Raw genomic sequence first — 14,103 nt, 5'->3', positions numbered from 1 at the left:
GCTGCTTTCTTGTGGCAGCGTTCTGCGTCAGTGTATTCAGTGGTGGGAAGAGCTTTGCCTTAGTGGACTGGACTATATCCACCACTGTCTGCTGGCTTTTCTGTTCCTGGGCATTGATGATTCCATATCAGGCCATGATGTAACTGGGTAGGTTATAAAACCATCTCTTCATGTCAAACTGTCTAAGGTAAGGAAACTCGATCACCTTCAAACTGATGGGCTGAGGGCTTCAAATGAATTATATTGGGGGACATGATGAAATAATGTGATCCTCAATTTAGAGATGCAGCTGTAGGGAAAGCCAACGTGATACCAACAAAACTGCTTATCAATGTAGATTAATCTCAAAGGTGAGCCTGATTGTGGATGTACAGTATATACAGGGAGGTGTGTCTGTATGTGGAATTGCTAGTATTATAAACAACGTGTGGAATAGAGTCATAGAGCTCCTGTGTCCACCCAGCTAGTCCCAATGTCCACATGTCCCATATCCATCCAAACCCTGCCCCGTCCATGTAAATAAAAGTTACCTCTCTTAACCGCTTTCGGCAGCTCATTCCATACACACGCCACCCTCTGTTTGAAAACTTTGCTGCACAGGTCCTTTTCAAAACCTTTCCTATCTCAACCTAAACCTCTGTCCCCAAGCTGTGGACTCCCCTACTTTTGTTTTACTTTACAGAAGATTAAATTATGTGATTTCAAAGCAGGTTAGGTCGACAGAGCGGACATTGTTCAAGGAGGGAATACTGCAGGGAACGGTGAAGTCCATGTTCTATTGGTGTTAGTAATCTGACTGGAGAAAATGTTCACTGCTGAATACTATAGGGATCTGGCTGAATCTTGAAGATTGAACTGGATTAATTTCCAGGATCATTAACTTCTGGAAAGTTCTTTTCATGCCTATTCGCTTCCCAGAGGAATGAAGAAAGTCGTGATGGGAAAAATGCCCTTTTGCATTAAGGTCTTAATGAGCATTTTCCTACGTAATAGTTGTCCCAACTCATGAATGTCCTAGACCCATTTATTTTTTTACTGTTTGCACCTTTGTGCCCTTTTCAGGAAAATAATATTTTCATTTTCCAGTCCATCATGGGTAAAGCCCATCCCACCACTGTGCACATCTACAAGGAGCAGTGTCACAGGAAAGCAGCATCCATCATCAAGAACCCCTACCATCCAGGCCGTGCTCTCTTCTTGCTGAGGCCAGCAGAAAGGAGCCTCAGGGCTGTCACCACCAGGTTCAAGAACAGTCAAGCCCCTGAACCAAAGGGGGTAACTTTATTCAACTTCACTCACTCCAACACTGAGCGGTTCCTAGAACTCACTTTCCAGTACTCTTCATCGCATGTTCTTGATATTTTTTGTTTATTTATTTATTATTGTTTTGTTTATTTGTAGTTGCATAGTTTGTTGTCCTTTGTATGTGAGCTATTTCTTCATCTTGTGTGCAGTTTTACATTGATTCCATTAGTTTTTGTATTTACTGTAAATGCCTGCAAGAAAATAAATCTCTGGGTTGTACACAGTGACACACGTACTTTGGTAATAAATTTACTTTGAACTTTGATTTTATGTACAGAACAGTAGCATAGTGGTTAGTAACACTTTGCAGAGCCAGCAAACCAAGTTCATTTCCTGCCAAGTTTGCAACTTCTCCCCATGATTGCATTGGTTTTCTCCAGGTGCTCCAGTTTCCTCCCACATTCTAGTACATATCAGTTAGAGTTAGTGAGTTGTGGGCATGCTATGTTGCTCCCAGAGCATGGTCACAGTTGGGGGCTGACCCAGCACATCGTTGGACTGTGCTGGTCATTGATGCAAACAGTACATTTCAATGTATGTTTCAGAGTATCAATGTACATTTGATAAATAAAGATCATCTCATCTAATCTATTCTAAACCAGAAGGGTTCCTCTTGTACCTAGAAGAATCTTCCTTACCAGGAGTTGCTGCATCACTTCAACATTTCCTGTCAGAGTCGCCTTATGTTCAGATACTCCTGCACCCAGCATCGCTTAACGTACAGTAATGTGCAAAAGTCTTGGGCACCCTAGATTTTATATAAATTTTGTTTTAGATGTTTGCCTTTTGTCTTCTGCATTAGTGTTTTTGTAGAAAAGACCAAATTTTAGATTTCCGAGCATTAACTTTCAAAAAAATTTAAATGTTACAAAAAAGCTTTTGCATTTTATTGAAGAAAGTAACATTAATTAATGGACCACTTTTCAAATTAAAGTTGGATTACTTTGTATGATTAAACAAAGACAACAAACAGGTGGTAATGATTAATAACATAATGAGTTGAATGTACTAAACTGATTAACAGTAACACAAACGGGTGTAGAAAGAATCAAACTGGGTGAAGGACAACCAAACTAAAAGGTGAGGGTGTGGCAGATGTGACAGTTTTTTTTAAGATTATGAGGACACGCAGTTCTCTTTCTTTGTCATTTAGTAATGCATGCATTAAGAAATGATGTAATGTTTCTCCGGTATGATATCACAGAAACACAAGACAAACCAAGACTAAAAAAACTGACAAAAACCACATAATTATAATATATAGTTACAACAGTGCAAAGCGATACCGTAATTTCATAAAGAACAGGCCACGGGCACAGTTAAAAAAAAGTCTCAAAGTCTCTCGAAAGTCCCATCATCTCACGCAGACGGTAGAAGGAAGAAAAAAAACTCTCCCTGCTATGAACCTCCAGCGCCGCAAACTTGCCGATGCAGCACCCTGGAAGCACCCGACCACAGCCGACTCTTGAGTCCGTCCGAAAACTTCGAGCCTCCAACCAGACCTCCGACACCGAGCGCCGAGCACCATCTCTGCCGAGCGCTTCGACCCCGGCCCCGGCAATAGGCAAAGCCGAGGATTTGGGGCCTTCCTCTCTGGAGATTCTGGATCGTGCAGTAGGAGTGGCAGTGAAGCAGGCATTTCAGAAGTTTCTCCAGATGTTCCTCTGTGCTTCTCATGTCTGTCTCCATCAAATCAGGATTATGCACGGTACCTACTTAACAAATACAATATCATTTCGGAGTGGCCTCACGTGCTGCGTTGCACCGCCATCTTCTCCTCCCCTCTGAAGTTTAACCTTCAGATCATTAATTCCTCCGCCATGGCAAGAATGAGCATAGCAACAAGACACAAGGTGGTCATCCTGCATCAGTACGGTCTCCCAAGCAGAAATTTCACAACAGTTTCAGGATGTGCTATCCAAGATTTTCTGAAGAAGCACATAGAAACACAGTGGTTGGCCACGGAAAGTGAGAGCAGCAGGCGAGAGATACATCATACTGACATTCCGTCTAAATTGGAAGAAGTCCAGCACGGTTGTCAACTCTAAACCCACAGAAACCACTGGAACCCAAATACAGAGTCTGGAAAAGTTTTGTCAGAAGTGGTCTTCATAAAAGTGTTGCTGCCAAAAAAACATTCCTCTGAGGTTGAACCAAAGCCAGGTGACTCACCCACGCACAAAGACACAAGGACAGGGATGCTGAACAATGGCAGCAAGTATTCTGGAGTGACGATTCAAAATGTGATTTTTTTTGGCTCAGATAGAAGGGCTGGAGAGCACTGCATGATGAGTGTCTGCAGGCAACAGTGAAGCACAATGGAGGTTTTCTGCAGGTTTGGGGCTGCATTTCTGCAAATGGAGCTGGTGATCTGGTCGGAATTAATGAGATCCTTAATGCTGAGAAGTACAAGCAGATTCTCATTCATCACTCAATACCATCAGGGAGACATTTAATTTCTCCTAACTTCATTCTGCAGCAGGACAATGACCCCGAACACATGGCCAAAATCTTAAAGAACTACCTTCAGTGAAAGGAAGGAGGAGTTCTGCAACAGATGGTATGGTCTCCACAGAGCCCTGATCTCAACTTCAAAGATTCAAAGTGCATTTATTATCAAAGAATCTATAGAGAGTACAACTCAGATTCTGTAAACATACTTTGATAATAAAAAAACGCAAACAACAGGAATTCTGCAGATGCTGGAAATTCAAGCAACACACATCAAAGTTGCTGGTGAACGCAGCAGGCCAGGCAGCATCTCCAGGAAGAGGTACAGTCGACGTTTCAGGCCGAGACCCTTCGTCAGGGCTAACGTTAGTCCTGAAACTTCGACTGTACCTCTTCCTAGAGACGCTGCCTGGCCTGCTGCGTTCACCAGCAACTTTGATGTGTGTTGCTTTGATAATAAATGTAGTTTGAATCTTTGAATCATCAATGCTGTCTGGGATAACCTGGAGAGACAGAAGCAAATGAGACAGCCAAACTCTGCAGAAGGACTGTGGCAAGTTCTCCGAGATGCTTGGAACAACCGACCAGCCAGTTTTCTTATAAAGCTGTGCAACAGTATGCCTGAGGAGCAGAGGAAACCTACAGCACAATACAGGCTCTGCCGAACATGTCCGTACATTAGAACTACCTAGGCTTACCCATAGCCCTCTATTTTTCGAAGCTCCATGTATCCATCCAGGAGTCTCTTCAAAGACCCTATCATTTCCGCCTCCACTGCCGCCGCCGGCAGCCCATTCCACACACTCACCACTCTCAGCATTTAAAAAACAACTTACCCCTGACTTCTCCTCTGTACCTACTTCCAAGCACCTTAAAACTATGCCCTCTCGTGCTAGCCATTTCAGCCCTGGGGAAAAGGCCTCTGACTATCCGCACAATCTATGCCTCTCATTATCTTAGCAACACACATCAAAGTTGCTGGTGAACGCAGCAGGCCAGGCAGCATCTCTAGGAAGAGGTACAGTCGACGTTTCAGGCCAAGACCCTTTGTCAGGACTAACGTTAGTCCTGAAACGTCGACTGTACCTCTTCCTAGAGATGCTGCCTGGCCTGCTGCATTCACCAGCAACTTTGATGTGTGTTGCTTGAATTTCCAGCATCTGCAGAATTCCTGTTGTTTGCCTCTCATTATCTTGTACACCTCTATCAGGTCACCTCACATCCTCCATTGCTCCAAGGAGAAAAGTCTGAGTTCACTCAACGTATCCTCATTAGGCATGCTCCCCAATCCAGGCCACATCCTTGTAAATCTCCTCTACACCCTTTCTATGGTTTTCACATCCTTCCAGAATTCAGTACAGTACTCCAAGTGGGGTCTGACCAGGGTCCTATATAGCTGCAACATTACCTCTCGGCCTTAAACTCAATCCCACGATTGAAGGCCAATACACCGTACGCCTTGTTAACTACAGAGTCAACCTGCACAGCAGCTTTGAGTGTCCTATGGACTCAGACCCCAAGATCCCTCTGATCCTCCACACTACCAAGAGTCAAGCCATTAATACTATATTCTGCCACCATATTTGACCTACCAAAATAAGCCACCTCATACTTATCTGGGTTGAACTCCATCTGCCACTTGCCAGCCTATTTTGCATCCTATCAATGTCCCGCTGTAACCTCTGATAGCCCTCCACACTATTCACAACACCTCCAACCTTTGTGTCATCAGCAAATTTACTAACCCATCCCTCCACTTCCTCATCCAGGTTATTTATAAAAATCACAAAGAGTAAGGGTCCCAGAACAGATCCCTGAGGCACACCACTAGCCACATGCCTCCATGCAGAACATGCCGTCTACAACCACTCTTTGCCTTCTATGGGCAAGCCAGTTCTGGATCCACAAGGCAATGTCCCCTTGGATCCCATGCCTCCTTACTTTCTCAATAAGCCTTGCATGGAGTACTTTATCAAATGCCTTGCTAAAATCCATATACACTACATCTATTGCTCTTCCTTTATCGATGTGTTTAGTCACATCCTTAAAAAAAAAATTCAATCAGGCTCGTAAGGCACGACCTGCCTTTGACAAAGCCATGCTGACTATTCCTAATCATATTATACCTCTCCAAATGTTCACAAATCCTGCCTCTCTGGATCTTCTCCATCAACTTAACAACCACTGAAGTTAGGTCTATAATTTCCTGGGCAACCTCTACTCCCTTTCTTGAATAATAGAACAACATCCGCAACCCTCCAATCCTCTCCCGTCCTCACTGATGATGCAAAGATCATCGCCAGAGGCTCAGCAATCTCCTTTCTCGCTTCCCACAGTAGCCTGGGGTACATCCCGTCCGGTCCTGGTGACTTACCCAACTTGAAAATTGATGCAGTTTTAAAGGCAAAGGGTGGTGACACTCAATATTGATTTCATTTAGTTTTTCCTGTTTACTGCTCTTTATAATAATTTTTTGAAATTTAAAAACTTTTCATTTCATCATTTTTGGAAGTATCTTTGCTTTACAGAATTTTTTTAACACGTGCCTAACAATGTTCCCCCTAATTTTTAGTAGTCAGTGTGTGCAAAAATCTTACGTTGTGCAATTTTTTTTCTTGTGACAAAAGTATGTACGCACTGAATGCACACATGGCACAGTTTATGTAGCTTTACAAAATATTTGACATAAAACTGCACGGAATAACAACAAAATAACATATTTAAGTCACACAGTTTTTTTTTTCTCTCTCCTGTCTTTGGCATTTACCCATTCTTTGTAAACTCTATCTGGACTAATAGAAATTCCATCCAGTTGATATGGTCTTACTCTCAAAGGGTATTTCACATTTAAAGATGTCTTGTAGGGCATTATGTATCCCATTCCAATAGTCTTTGGTAACAGGGCATTCCCAGAAAATATAATGGTTTGCATTTTGATTTCTACAATTTCTCCAGCAAACAGGGGGGTTATATATTTCGGGTATATACCTCAAGAATGGTTGGAAACAAATAAATATTTAATGAATATACTGCTGGTGGCTGGTAAAAAGACCCTTACCAGGAAATGGTTATCACAGGAAAGCCCAACTCTAAATGTATGGATTGAAATTACAATGGACATTTACAAAATGAAGATAACAGCATCCATTAATCATAAGTTGGAACAATTTTATTCATACTGGAAAAAATGGTTTAACTACATAACACCTCATAGGCCTGATTTTATTCTCACAAGTCAATGAATATGTTGTAAAAAAACATCAATCCCGACTCTGTACATAGTTTTCTTCTTTCGATTGTTTTTTCTTTCCTCTCCTTTCTATCAGATAAATATTATGTGGAGATTTGTGACAAATATAATTATATAATATATATGTACAGTATCTGAAATACATCTTATGGAAACATTTGATTATGAAATTCAATAAAAAATAAGTTACAAAAAAAAAGAAAAACTTGAACAGGTACATGGGTGAGAGGTGTATGGAGGGATATGGTCCAGGTGCAGGTCAGTGGGACTATGCAGAAAAATAGTTCGGCACAGCCAAGAAGGGCCAAAAGGCCAGTTTCTGTGCTGTAATGTTCTATGGTTCGATGATAGCTTTTGATTCTCATTAACATATCCAAATGACATTCACCTAAACGGTTCCTCAGCTTGTTTTGAGTTGATTCATTAGGCTAAAACCTCGCTCACAGTCTGCACTAGATGCAAGAAAGGTTCCCCCAATGTCCATCAACTGTGCAAGGTCACAAAACTGTTCATTTTGAAGTACAAATGCCACTATTTGAGCAAAGTTTGAAATCAGTTTGGATTTAATTTTTTCTTGCACAGAAAATTTGAAATCATTAAACTGTCTATTACAGTATTTTCAGCTAGAAAATCATGATATTTAAGACATAAGGCGTTAACTTGTTCGTTGCCAAATGTGAAGTCACAATCTGCAATTGCGGAGAAATCAAAAGTTGACCATTCTTGTACCTCATCTTCAGGAAACCTTTGTTCTAAATGAACACAAAGACTATTTGTAAAAGTCAACAGCGAACTTGTATCTACTGTGATGTTTTCTTCATGTTGTTGGCTTAGCAAAACTTTAACTTTGTCACTCCACGAAACATTGTCTCCCAGATCCCGGAACAGGAAGGTGAAGTGATGTAAATTAGTGACGTGCATTGTGGTATGTGAAAAACCGACTAACTAGTTAATGGAAACATTTAGCTGAAAGATTATTTTCAATAAGTATAATTATTAGTTACTACAGTACTTTAGGTAACTAACCTTTTGTGCGCATATTAATTTCCTTTGTGTGCTGGTTGAAAAATGTGTGCGTGCGCACACGTGCACAGCTTAGAGGGAACATAGGTGCCTAAGACTTCTGCACAGTACCGTTCAAGCAGTCAGTCTATATCTCAGCTGATCCTATGGATATACAGCCACACTCAAGCGTTACTTGTACATTGTGTGTTATTGGATTGCTTTTATATTTATTGTGTTTTGTTCATGCTGCATTGGATCTGGAGTAACAATCACTTTATTCCCGTTTGCACTCGTGTACTGAAGAATAACAATAAACAATTTTCAATCTTGAATAAAATTAACCTCAGTCAGATTTAAACAAAATGTTGGAGGAATTCAGCAGGTCAGGCAGCATCAGTGGAGGAAAATGTACTGTCGACTGGACCTCAACCAGAATATGGTCTGTCAATTTCCTTCCGCAGATGCTGCCAGACCTGATGAGTTCTTCCAGCATTGTTTGTTGTTCGATATTCCAGCCTCTGCAGTCTCTGGTATCTCAGCCACGTACAGCAGTGTAGTCATCAGGGAAGATGCCGAGATCTACAGAGACGGTAGATGCTGGAATCTGGAGCAACACACAATCTACTGGAGAACTCGGTGGATTGATAGTGGTGGGGAGAGGGGGGAGGAATTGTTGATGAGTCAAGTAAATACCCTGCAATAGGACCCTTATTAACTTTGAATAACCCAATTACCACCGCAGTGGATGCCTATAACCTTGTCACTAAGCAGAGCCAATAGAATTGTTGTTCCTGGACAATGCACAAGGCCATCTTTATGTCGAATATTTTAAAGAAAATTCCTCTACCCCTGCTTCCTCAGTTAAAAGGCCACTCTGAAACCAAACGCTTTGAACTATATTTGGTCCACTTTCTTGTCATCCTAGGCTGCTTGGTAACCAGTGAAGTAGCGCAGTCACTGTTGTAAGTAGGAAACATGACAGCCAACCTGTGTACAGTGAACTTGCACAAATTGCATCTGATGTTAATCAGACGACCTGCTTTTCATACGTTTTGATTTTGGGGATAAATATTGGCCAGAACACTAGGGATAACTACCCTTCTGTAAATAGGTGTACAGGTGTCTCTGTATAAAATCTCTTCCAACAGCTCACTCCTCCAGCACTGCAGCTCCTCCTCGGGTAAGCACCAGAACATCACCACAGATTGTTGTTTGACAGGAACACAGAATCCTCTGACACAGAGACTAAAGTGTTGTGAGGAGCAGAACTCCCAGCAGTGCCTGTTCCAGCAGGTTCACAGTGTCATTTAAAACTTCGACAAACTTCTGCAGATGCACAGTGGACAGTATCCTGACTTGTGGCGACATGGCTTGGTGTGGAAAGATTCAAAGGTTCAAAGATTCCAAGTCCATTTATTATCAAAGAACGTGTAAATTATGCAACCTTGAGATTTGTCTGCTTGGAATGATTAATGCCCGTGAATGGAAAAAGCCTACAAAAAATAGTGGATACAGCCCAGTCCATCACAGGCAAAACTCTTCACATCACTGAGCACATTTACAAAGAGCGCTGCCACAAGAAAACATCATCCATCATCAAGGACCGCCACCTTGCAGGCTATGCTCTCTTCTCGCTGATGCCATTGGGAAGGAAGTAGAGGGATTTTGATCCCACGCCACCAGGTTTAGAAACAGTTGTTACCCTTCAACCATCAGGCTCCTAAACCAGTGTCAATAACTTCACTCACCTCAACTCTGAACTGATTCCACAATCAAGCACTCTATAACTCATTCTCAGTATTGGTTGTTTACTTATTTACTTATTTTTTTAAAATTTGCAGGATTTGTCTTCTTTTGCACATTGGTTGTTTGTCAGTCTTTGTGTGTAGTTTTTAATTGATTCTATTGTATTTCTTTGTTCTACCATGAATGCCCACAAGACAATGAATCTCAATATGGTGACAAACGTGTACTCTGATAATAAACATACTTCGAACTTTGAATTTGAGCTGGTGCTGTGCTTGCTAGTCATCAGATCCAGACTCAATCTTTCCATTCAGTAAGATGCATTCAGTGGGCTGAGAGTTCTCAGTTGACTTGACAATTTTATAATAATTTTTTTGCCACACTTGATCATCCTTTCCTTGTGTAGTCAGTGTGCTTTAACAGTTCCAGTTTTATACCTGTATACTGGTTAATTCTATTCTCTGTTGGAATCTCAGTACTAAGAGAATTCACAACTATGCACGAGAGATACTGCAGATGCTGCAAATCCTGAGTAACAGCACACAAAGAATGCTGAATGAATTTAGCATTTAGTAAGATTGGTCTTTGCCCGAAACAGGGTCTCGGCCTGAAACTTTAACAGTTTATTCCCCTGCAGAGATGTTGTCTGACTTGTTGAGTTTCTGCAGCACTTTCTGTGTGTTACGCACTATCATGCATGTGCTTTTACCGTGGTAACTTAATTATAAGTGAAGAACTGTTTGGAAAGTAAGCGGTTTGATGTTCTTACAGCTATTTCTTTTATTCACGTTTCAGGTTGCTATAAATCTCTCCTTGGATCAAGAGTGCAGAATCACAATGGCAATGGCTACCTGGTGAGTGAAATTATCGCACTATGTAATGGCTGTATGTACTCTGAATGTAAGAGAGGTGTTGTCTCGTCTTGGAGGTCAAGTGAAACTACATTAATGTTGAGTTTATTACTGAATGCACAAGTATCTGTGTGCACAGGTGCAATGAGAAACTTGCTTGCAGGAGCATCACAGGCACCTAGCATCAGATACACAGCATTCACAACAAAAACAAAAATTAAACAAGAAAGAACACAATTAGAACAAAAATCGCAATGACCATTTTAGTGCAAAGTGGTCGAAGTGTTCATGGTGTTGCTGTTCTGAGGTTGTGATTAGGGTTGTACCTGTTGGTCCAAGCACCAAGTAGTTGAAGGGAAGTAGCTGCTCTTGAACCTGTTGGTGTGGGACTTCAGACTTCAGTACCTTCTGCACAATGATATCTCTGAGGACATGACATCTCCTGGATGGTGAGGTCTTTACTATAAACATGATATCATGGAGAGAGTAGCCTCATTCTTCCTTAGCGTGTTCTTTCTTGATGATGACCTGCCTCAGGAAGAGTAACTCTCACACACAATGCTGGAGGAACACATCAGGTCCTAATGTGTCCCAATCCTCAGCTCCTAATTCCTCCAGCATTTTGTGTGTGTTACTCCGGATTTCCAGCCTCTGCAGAATCTCTGGTGTTTCTGTCTGAGGAAGAGGTTAGGGTGAATACTTTTACAAGTGAATGAATAGCTCTGGGATGGTGGTGAATTATCGTGGATTGTTTCAGATAACAGACACTGACACATACTGTCTTTGATATATTCCCTTGATTGGATATTTGAACGCATTGCTTTCATATCAGTTGGACTTAAGTTGGGAGACAAAATGGTATCGACTTGAGCCGTATTCCTGAGTGTGTTTTACTGAGCTTTTCAATATTTCATTTTACTCTCAATGCCCTTTATCCCTTATTTCTCCACTCCAATATCAAACATCAAATCTAAGTTACTTGCTTTACAGTTGTGACCCTTTCCAAACTTTACCACTTCCCCAGGGGAGAGAGGGGGACAATGGTTTATGTAAGTTTCATGAACAGAGTAAATTAATATGAACAAATGTAACCTGCAGAGAGTGTTTGGCAGTTTGCATGTGATACAGTGCCCCCATTGGATGTCTTCATGTTTTATAGGTTTACAACATCGAATCACAATGGATTTAATTTGGCTTTTTGACACAGATCCACAGAGAAAGGCTCTCTCGTGTCAAAGTGAAAACAGATCCCTTAAAAAGTGATCTAAATTAATTACAAATATAAAACAAAATAATTGATTGCAGAAGTATTCACCCCCTTTAAGTCAGTATTTAGTAGATACAACTTCGGTAGCAAATACAGCCTTGAGTTTGTGTGGATAGGTCTCTATCAGCTTTGCATATCTGGACAATGCAATTTTTCCCCATTCTTTACAAAACTGCTCAAGCTTTGTCAGATTGCATGGGGATCATAAGTGAACAGCACTTTTCAAGTACAGCCTCAAATTCTCAATTGGATTGAGGTCTGGACTCTGACTTGGCCACTCCAGGACTTTGTTGTTTTTAAGCCATTCCTGTGACTTTGGCTTTATGCTTGGAGTTATTGTCTTGCTGGAAAACAAATCTTCTCCCAAGTTGCAGGTCTCTTGCAGACTGCACCAGGTTTTCCTCCAAGATTTCCCTGTATTTTGCTACATTCATTTTACCCTCTACCTTCACAAGTCTTCCAGGGCCTACTACAGCGAAACATCCCTACAACATGATGTAGCCACCACCATCCTTCACGGTAGGGATTGTGTGTTTTTGATTATGTGTGGTGTTTGGCTTATGCCAAATATAGCTTTTAGTCTGATGGCCAAAAAGCTCAAAGAACCTTCTTTCTGTTGTCTCTCACATGCCTTCTGGCAAACACTAACTGAGATTTCATCTGAGTTTTTTCCCACAGTGGCTTTCTCTTTGCCTCTCTCCCATAAAGCAGCGACTGGTGAAGCACCTGGACAACAGTTATTGTATGTACAGTCTCTCCCATCCCAGGCACTGAAGTTTGTAACTGCTTCAGAGTTGCCATAGGTCTCTTGGTGGCCTCCCTCACTAGTCCCCTTCTTGCATGGTCACTCAGTTTTTGAGAATGGGTTGCCCTGGGCAGATTTACAGCTGTGTCATATTCTTTCCATTTCTTGACGATTTGGAAATGTATCTATCTCCTGATTTGTACTTTTCAATAACCTTTTCGTGAAGTTGCTTGGAATGTTCTTTTGTCTTCATGGTATAGTTTTTGCCAAGATATAGACTCACCAGCAGTTGGACCTTCCAGATACAGGTGTATTTTTACGAAAATCAATAGAAACACCTTGACTACACAGAGTGATCTCCATTTAACTAATTATGTGACTTCTAAAACCAACTGGCTGCATCAGTGATGATTTGATGTGTTATATTAAAGGGGTGAATACTTATACAATTAATAATTACAGGTTTCCCCCGCCATCAGAAGGTAGAGCGTTCCTATGAAACGGTTCGTAAGCCGAAATGTTGTAAAGCGAAGAAGCAATTACCATTTAATTATATGGGAAAATTTTGTGAGCATTTGCAGACCCAAAAATAACCTACCAAATCATGCCAAGTAACACATAAAATCTAAAATAACAGTAACATGTAGTAAAAGCAGGAATGATATGATAAATACACAGCCTATATAAAGTAGAAATACTTTTCCACAATCATTGCCGACACTGTTCTCTGTAGCGAAAATCTCACGCAAGCGCTCTTGGCAGAAAATCTCATGCAAACGCTGTTGGCAAAAACACTCTGTCCAGTAACCTTTAAGCTATGAAGCTGCCAAATAACACATAAAAATACAGAGCTGATATAAAGTAGAAATAATGTATGTACATTTTAGTTTCACTTACGGGAATCAGGACAGCGCAGAGCACACTGATGATGGTGTGTTAGACTGAGTCGTCGCAGGTTGGGGTGGTGCAGTGGCCCCCACCCTCCGGGCCGCCGACCGATACTGATCCACGAAGCATGTAGGGGTACAGCAGTAGCCGGGAGGCATCCAGCACATCTATAAGAAAAAGAACGAAATAAACATGCTAATTAATTACGTGTCAGGGGGCACCTAATTAATTAGCATGTTTATTTCGGCTTTTTTCTTCAAGATGTACTGTGTGCTTCCTGGCTACTGCTGCGTTCTCCACGAATCGGTATCTGTCCGCAGCCTGGGTGTTGGGGTGGTGGGACAGTGGGGTGTCATCTTGTCGTCTGTTTCCATTAGGACAGGCAGCTCATCTTCTCCTATGACTGCCCGCCTCGATGTCCAAGGTGGAGATTCATCATCTACTGTGGCTGATGTGGAAGGCTTGCTTGACTGCTGAGCCTCGCGCATTTTTTTATCATACAGTTCTTTGTAAGCACTCAAACCATCCTGCAAATATCCTGTAAACCGACGTACCCTTTCAAAATTAAAGTCGTACTTTATCACTGCAGCGAAAA

The 14,103-nt window shown here is 41.5% G+C and overlaps 1 protein-coding gene across 3 annotated transcripts in view; it reads left to right on the top strand.

Moving 5' to 3' along the window:
* The window catches only part of LOC140188970 (sialate:O-sulfotransferase 2-like), a 462,780-nt gene that overhangs the window by 89,329 nt on the left and 359,348 nt on the right, over positions 1-14,103 (top strand). For all 3 annotated transcript variants that reach the window (XM_072245649.1, XM_072245635.1, XM_072245642.1), the window contains exon 2: positions 10,553-10,611. The gene's annotated coding sequence lies outside the window, so the exon portion shown is untranslated. The remainder of the gene's footprint in view (positions 1-10,552; positions 10,612-14,103) is intronic.

The sequence above is a fragment of the Mobula birostris genome, chromosome 2 (assembly GCF_030028105.1).
Source record: "Mobula birostris isolate sMobBir1 chromosome 2, sMobBir1.hap1, whole genome shotgun sequence".
Taxonomy (NCBI): Eukaryota; Metazoa; Chordata; class Chondrichthyes; order Myliobatiformes; family Myliobatidae; genus Mobula; species Mobula birostris.
The sequence above is the reverse complement of the archived record's forward strand: the minus strand, read 5'-3'. Positions and strand labels throughout refer to the sequence as shown.